General features: G+C 41.9%; 1 pseudogene; it reads left to right on the plus strand.

Moving 5' to 3' along the window:
- Positions 1–314: 314 nt before the first annotated feature.
- On the plus strand, positions 315–1,615 carry LOC102501218 (developmentally-regulated GTP-binding protein 1-like; annotated as a pseudogene).
- The last annotated feature ends 6,106 nt before the right edge of the window (positions 1,616–7,721 follow it).

Below are 7,721 nucleotides of genomic sequence, written 5' to 3' on the forward strand. Positions count from 1 at the left end.
TGCTCTCAAACATAAATTATTTCCACATGGGAGCTGGCAGGTGGCATGGTGGTTAGGGGTACTGGACTCCCATATGGCCAACCATGGTTCAAATCCTGGACCTGGCAACTTGCTTTCTCTTTCTCTCTGTCCCTCTTTGGTTAAATTAAAATAAATAAAGTTAAATAGAATAATTTGTTAAAAAAATTATTTCCAGGCCCCATACTTGTTGTGCTCTATAGTAGCACTGGGTGGCTATGGCAGGGCCACTGGAAAGTGTGTGAGGGGAGACAATTCAGTGTGGAGGCCACTTTATCCTCAGAGGACTCACCACCATGAGCAGCACTTTAGTGAAGATTGCAGAGACTGAGGCTGAGATGACTCAGACTCAAAAGAACAAAGCCACAGCACACCATCTAGGGCTTCTTAAGGCACGCATTGCTAAACTTCATTGAGAACTCATAACTCTTACCGGTGGTGGTGGTGGTGGACCAGGAGAAGGTTTTGATGTGACGAAGACAGGTGATGCTCGAATTGGATTTGTAGGTTTTCCTCTGTGGGAACGTCTACACTGCTCAGTAACCCAACGGGGGCATATTCTGAGGTGGGTGCCTATGAGTTCACTACTCAGACCACTATGCCTGGTGTCATCAGAGACAAAGGTGCCAAGATCCAGCTCCTGGCTCTCCCAGGTATTATCGAAGGTGCCAAGGAAGGATAAGATAGAGGCCGTGAAGTCATTGCAGTGGCTCGAACTTGTAACTCGATCCTGATTTTCTTGGGTGTCCTGAAACCCTTGGTACAAAAGAAGATCATTGAACATGAGCTTGAAGGGTTTGGCATTCGCTTGAACAGCAAACCTCTCAATATTGGCTTTAAGAAGAAGGACAAAGGAGGCATTAATCTTACCGCCACTTGCCCTTGAAGCGAACTGGATGCTGAAACTGTGAAAAGCATTCTGGCTGAATACAAAACTCTTAATGCCGATGTGAATCTGCGTAGCAATGCCACTGCTGATGACCTCACTGGTGTGGTCGTAGGAAACAGAGGTTATATCCCTTGTATCTGTGTGTTAAATAAAATTGACCAGATCTCCATTGAGGAATTGGATACATCTATCAGGTGCCTCGCTGTGTACCCCTCTCTGCCCATCACCGTTGGAATTTTGATGACCTGTTGGAAAAGATCTGGGACTACTGAAACTAGCGAGGATTTACACTCAACCCGAAGGCCAGGTATCAGATTACACATCCTTGGTGGTGCTGCCTTACTCCAGGACTCATGCAAAAGTGGAGGACTTTTGCATGATGATTCACAAAAATCTTATCAAAGAATTTAAATACGCTCTCGGGGGCCAGCAGATGGCGTGGTGGTTAAGGGCGCTGGACGCCCACATGGCTGACTGTGGTTTGAGTCTTGGACCCCTGGGTTGCTCTCTCACTTCCTCTCTCTGTCTTTCTCTGATCAAATTACAATAAGTAAATAAATAAATAGATAAAGTTAAATAATTCTTGAAAAAAAAAAAAAAGAATTTAAATACTCTCTGTTCTGGGGCCTCTGTGAAACACAATCTTCAGAAAGTGGATAAAGACCTTCGTTGGAGGATGAGGATGTCATTTAGACTGTGAAGAAGTGAAACTCTCCCCTTCCCTATCAGCGTGGCTCTCCACAGCAGCTTTCCCCATGACCAGCACTTGGCTTTGGCAGTCACCGGATCAGCACTCTGGGGAGAGAGATGGCAGCATCCACCCGGGAATTTCACTTGTCTTGTCTTGTTGTCACCTTGTATGTTGAACTGTACAAAAGACCTGGTAGGATGGTTAAAAAAAAAAAAAATTATTTTCATACAATATTTTAAAACTAAAATATTAGTTGCATTATTTACTGCTGCTTCCAAAATAAATATAGAGAAAATATTACCAAGAGACATGTTAAATGAATCACTGAGCAAAATGCCAAATACAGCACAGAAAATGACTAAAATGAATTCTTTTTTTTTTAAACAAATTCTTTTCTTGCAGCACCTCATCAAAATTGACTGTCTAGTCATTTGCACACACCTAATTCTAAGTTGCTAAATTCAGAAGCAATCTCATTAAAATGAGAAAACTCTCCCACTGGCTTAATTTTCTCTGTCCAATGTCCAAATTATGATATTCTTTTGCAGTTCAACTAGAGATCGACCTTTGTAGATTTCTTCTCTTTTCACATATTTGTTCAAAAAAAAAAAAAAAAAAAAAAACTTAGACCTCAAAAACATTGTCAAAATAAAGCTAGACTCAGGACCAGCAAATAGCATAATGATATTGCTGAACTCCCACATAGTCGATCACTGTTCAAGCCCTGGACCCAGCTGCTTCAAAATCACACTGGGCATATGTGCATGCGTGCCCAAAATCCCAAGAGGAGAATGAAGGAGAAGGAATTGCAGCATGTTCATTCCCCACCCCGGGGGGAGGTGAGGTGGTAGTGATATCTTGCTTTCTGTCTTTCTGTCTCTCTCTGTCTGTCCAGTGAGCACATGTGCCCTATAGCAAAAATCTCTCTAGAAAAAATAAGCAAATAAAACCAAACTTTAATTTCTTGCCAGAAGACCAGTTTGTTGTGAAATCTAGTTGCTGAATGGGTTTTTGGTTTTTTTTTTTTTTTGGAGAAGTTTTCGCTATAGGGCGCGTGCGCTCGCCAGACAGACAGAGAGAGACAGAAAGCGAGAAATCACCCCCCAGGGGGGATGGTCACACCGCAATCCTTTCTCCTCCATTCTCCTCTCGGGATCTTGGGCACGCACGCACATGCGCCCGGCGTGAGTTTTAAGCCACCGGGTCCGGGACGTGAACCGCGGTCGACCACGTGGGAGTCCAGCAACATAGTCATTACGCTAACTGCTGGTTCCCTAGTTGCTGAATGTTTTGAGTCATTACAGAAAAACCAACATTGTTTGTTATGCAGTATCTACTCCATGCCCTTCTCTGCCTCCAAAAGATGTTTCTTAGGAACGTGAGACGACAGTCAAATATTACCCAGTTTCTTCCCTGCTACATAGAAACGCTCAGGTAAGAGCAAAAGAACTAAAGGTGCCAAATGACGAGGAAAGCTCGTCCTCAGTAACTGAGGATGAGCCTGCCAAAGAAAGCATAAGTTCTTTGCTCTTGTATATTATAAACTTTACCTGGGCTACCTTCCAGAAGGAAACTAGGAATATAGAGTACCTAGCAGCAGGATTCTGTTAGAAAGTCCGTTTGGGGGGCCAGCAGGTGGCATGTGGTTAAGAGCACTGGATTCTCACTTGACTGACCATGGTTCGAGTCCCAAACCTGGCAGTTTGCTTTTTCTCTTTCCCTCTCTCTCTCTCTGTGTCTCTCTCTGGTCAAATTAAAATAAATCAATAAAGTTAAATAAAATAATCTTAAAAAAAAAAAGGAAGCCCATTTGGCCCCAAAACAAAGCCAATTTATCCCATATATGTAAGAAAGATGTTATGTCAGCCTCAGTGTTTACTTTCGTTTTATTTCCTGAATTGTTCAGAATGAAGAAAAGCAGAATATTATTTAATGCAGGTCCTTTTAGAGACCACTAGTGTAACTTCAGAATAAACCTCTGTCTTCTATTTTCTCTACCATTTGAGAGGCCAGGAGAAAACAGGAACCTTAATGGAGGTGGAATTATCCTTGCAATGACTGCAGTAAATGTTTGTTGAAGGGGAAAAAAATGGAAAGGGAAGATCTACCATATATACCCAGTTTTAATGGAAAGCCTATTTCTGCCATATACATTAGAGAAATTGTTCAAGAACAGTTCATCCATGTGAAAATATTAGCACTGTAATTCTGCCAAGGTCAGTAAGACCTAGTGATTTGCTGAGATATCACCTTCATTTCACCAGGTAAATAAAGGCGCCTTTTTTCAGTGTGTCCCATCCAAGAAGGCACTCCATAGCAACAGTTAAATTATGAATACAGCACATATGTTCCATACCATATCATTTACAGCACAATTTAGCATAGACATAATGCTTTGTAACAAACTACAATACCATTCACAAAATGCATTTAAATAGCATAATTTAGTTCATTAAATTCAGTCATTTACAGTAAATCAAAATCATCATCGGAATTGAAGAGAGTACACAGTTGTTTGTTTGAATAGTTAAGCTAGGTAAGTCAATTTCTTTTTGAAGGTCAAGGACAGAGTTGTTTCCATTTTCTGTGATAAAAAAGATACAGCTGGTGTCAAAAGATAATTTAATGTCATCTCAAAATGATCAACCCTCATTTTTCCCGCCCCTCTCTCTCTCTCTCTCTCCCCTGGTTACATATCATATCGCTGCCACTCCTGAAATAGATCCAACTCCCTGAAAACATCTTACGTGCTAGTTAACTAGGATGTATGTGCAGATTTTACGAAATCTCAAATGTACAATTTATTCCATTTTTTAACCAAGATGTGTACATTCAGTCCCAGGAAAGCTTCCAGTGGTAGGTCACCGTACATGTAACCCTCTGCTTCTCTACTTTTCATTCCACAGTTGAAGCTCCTTGTGGGTAGGAGCCTAGTCAACTCTATTTAGAGTCCTATTGTCTAGCACAGTGTTTAACTGTAAATTCCTTGAAAGCAAAGACTGATTCTTTTATTTTATGTTATTTCATTTTTATTCCTACAGTTCCAACCACAATTCTTTACATATACTTGTAAATATTTGCTGATTTAAACATCTTGTTGGAGGAAACTTGGGATCCATTTCATAAGCACACAAAATCACTGTTCTTTTACTATTATTATTATTATTAGCCTCAGGGAACTGGTACCTACAATAGCATAGACAAAGTAAGAGAGACCAGCAGATGGCGTACTGGTTACGTCGCTGGACTCTCACATGGTTAAACCCAGTTTGAGTGGCGGCTTAAAACTCATGCTGGGCGCATGTGCATGCCCAAGATCCCGAGAGGAGAATGGAGGAGAAGGGATTGTGGCATGGCCATCACTGCCTGGGGGTGACTTATCACTTTCTGTCTCTCTGTCTCTCTGTCTCTCTGTCTCTGGAGAGCACATGCGCCCTATAGCAAAAATCTCTCTAAAAAAAGTGAGAAAAGAGAGGACAGGACTTTTCCATGGCCTGGTGCTGAAGGTGCCTGGATTCCACATGGCCCACCTCCGGGCATAAGTCCCAACCTGGTAGCTTGGGAAACATTCTGGGAGCATGAGTGTCCCAAATCCTGAAAGGAGGTAGAGAAGAGGGAGAAAGGATTATGGTGTGATGACTCCCCATGGGGAGTTCTTTCTCCTCTTCCTCTTTCTCTCTGTCTCTCTGTCCTTTCTGGCAAGCACATGCACCCTCTAGCAAAAACAAACAAACAAACAAAAACAAAAAAGAGGACAGACTTCAGAATTCAACACAAATTATTCGATATGGCCTCACTGTTTCTCAGCATAGCCTGAGCAGAACCCTACACCCAGTGGACAAAACTACGTTTTTACGTTACACAAGTCTTACTCTTAGTTGTTGCCTAAAACGCTTTCACCACAAACTCAGCCATAATCCACAGTGTCAAGATATCAACTATAGTTTAGCTGTTTTAAAGTCAACACATTCTAGACAGCCTTCCACACTTAGTGTTTATCCCAAAATTCTGTGACTTCAATTATGCCTTGATACCCCCAGACTCAAGGCTGACAGCAGGGGATACAGACTCGAGGTCTGAACTCTGCCTGCAAGCCGCTTAGAATCTGGCGGAGCAAAGTGCAGCACCCTGTGGTAAGGGCAGGGTCTAACTGCTGGTCTCAATTAATCAATTTTTCTTTTTATGATTTTTCTTAACTTTATTTATCCATTTTTTTTTTTTTTAATTTGACCAGAGAGGGACAGAGAGAGAGAAAGTGAGAAAGCAAGCCGCCAGTTCAGGTCCGGGATTTGAACTACAGTTGGCCATGTGGGAGTCCAGCATCCTTAAGCACCATGCCACCTGCTGGCCCCTCAATTAATCAATTTTCTTAAAAAAAGGATTCTATGACGAAATTTTAGTAAACAACACCAGGATGGTGCTGGCAGGTGGCGTGGTGGTTAAGGGGGTTAGATTCCCACATGGCCAGCCATGATTCGAGTCCTGGACCTGGAAACTTGCTTTTTCACTCTCTCTCTCTCTCTCTGGTCAAATTGAAAAAATAAATAAATAAAGTTAAATAAAATAATTCTTTAAAAAAAAATAGCACCTGGAGGCTGGCAGGTGACATGGTGGTTAAGGTGTTGGATTCCCACATCGCCAACCATGGTTTTAGTCCCAGACCTGGTGATTTGCTTTCCACTTTCCTTTTCTTTCTCTGGTCAAATTTAAAAATAAAATAAAATTAAATAAATAACTTTAAAAAAAAAAAAAAAAAACAAAGAAAGAAAACAGTACCAGTATGTCTATTATTTTCTCTCCATCCAACTCACAGTACTATTGCAAATATTTACTGAGACCCATGTGCTTGCAGGAGAAACAGAGACACAGAGAATCAGAAAGCAAATCATCCCCCAGAGAAGATGGCCATACCACAATTGCATCTCCATTCTCCTCGAGCAATTTTGAGCACACACACATGAACCCGGTGTGAGTTTCAGCCCTCTGGGTCTGGGACTCGAACTACAGTTAGCCATGTGAGAGTCCAATGTAACCATTACACCATCTGCTGGCCCCAAGCACCAGAATATTTTGTATAAAATAAATACTCAGTAAATATTTGCAATAGTACTGTGAGTTGGATGGAGAGAAAATAATAGACATAATCTATGTCGTTTTTTTTTTTTTTCTTTTAAATTTTTGTCATAGAGCATGTGCGCTCTCTGGAGAGAGACAGAAACAGAGAGAAAGAGAAATCATCCGGGAAGATGGTCATACCGTAATCACTTCTGCTCCATTTTCTTCTCTGAATTTTAGGCACACACACAGGCGCCCAGTGTGTTTTTCAAGCTGTCAGATCCAGGACTGAAACCACATAGCAGATTATGTGTGATTCATTTGCTTTAACCACCACGCCACTCGCTGGCCCTATGTAGATTTTTTTTTTTTTCTTGAGAAGTTTTTGTCTTAGGGAGTGTGTACTCACTGGAGAGAGTGAGACAGAGACAGTGAGAGGAGAAGTGAGAAATTACCCCTCGGGGGGAGGGCCTCGCCGCAATCCCTTCCCCTCCATTCTCCTCCTGGGATCTTGGGCATACACACACACGTGCCCAGTATGGTTTTCAAGCCACTGGTCCGGGACTCAAACTATGATCAGCCATGTGGGAGTTCAGTGACATAACTGCTACACCATCTGCTAGTCCCATACATTTTTTTTTTTTTTTTGGACTGAGAGAAATAGAAACTTCAGGGACAACATGGGAAAAGATAAAGTTGAAACAATGGAAAATAAAACAAAACAAAATACCAAAACCAAGGATCAGCATTTACGGCAGAAGAGAATCCTTCATTCATTTAGTCTGTGTTCAAGCAAAGAGGTCGGGAAGAGCTATGCCAAGATGGGCAAGTATATGACTTCTAAACTCAGTTTAAAAAGATTGGGCTGGGGCCAGCAGGTGGTGTGGTGGTGAAGGCGCTCAACTCCTGCATGCCCAACCATGGTACAAGTCCTAGACCTGGGGGCTTGAAAATCATGCTGGGCGCATGTGTGTGCACGCCCAAAATCCCAGGAGAAGAGATTGCAACATGGGCCATCCTCTCTGGGCGTGATTTCGTTTTTGTTGTTTTTTTTTTTTTGGGGGGGGG

This window comes from Tupaia chinensis, unplaced genomic scaffold (genome assembly GCF_000334495.1).
Source record: "Tupaia chinensis unplaced genomic scaffold, TupChi_1.0 Scaffold000215_1, whole genome shotgun sequence".
Lineage (NCBI taxonomy): Eukaryota > Metazoa > Chordata > Mammalia > Scandentia > Tupaiidae > Tupaia > Tupaia belangeri.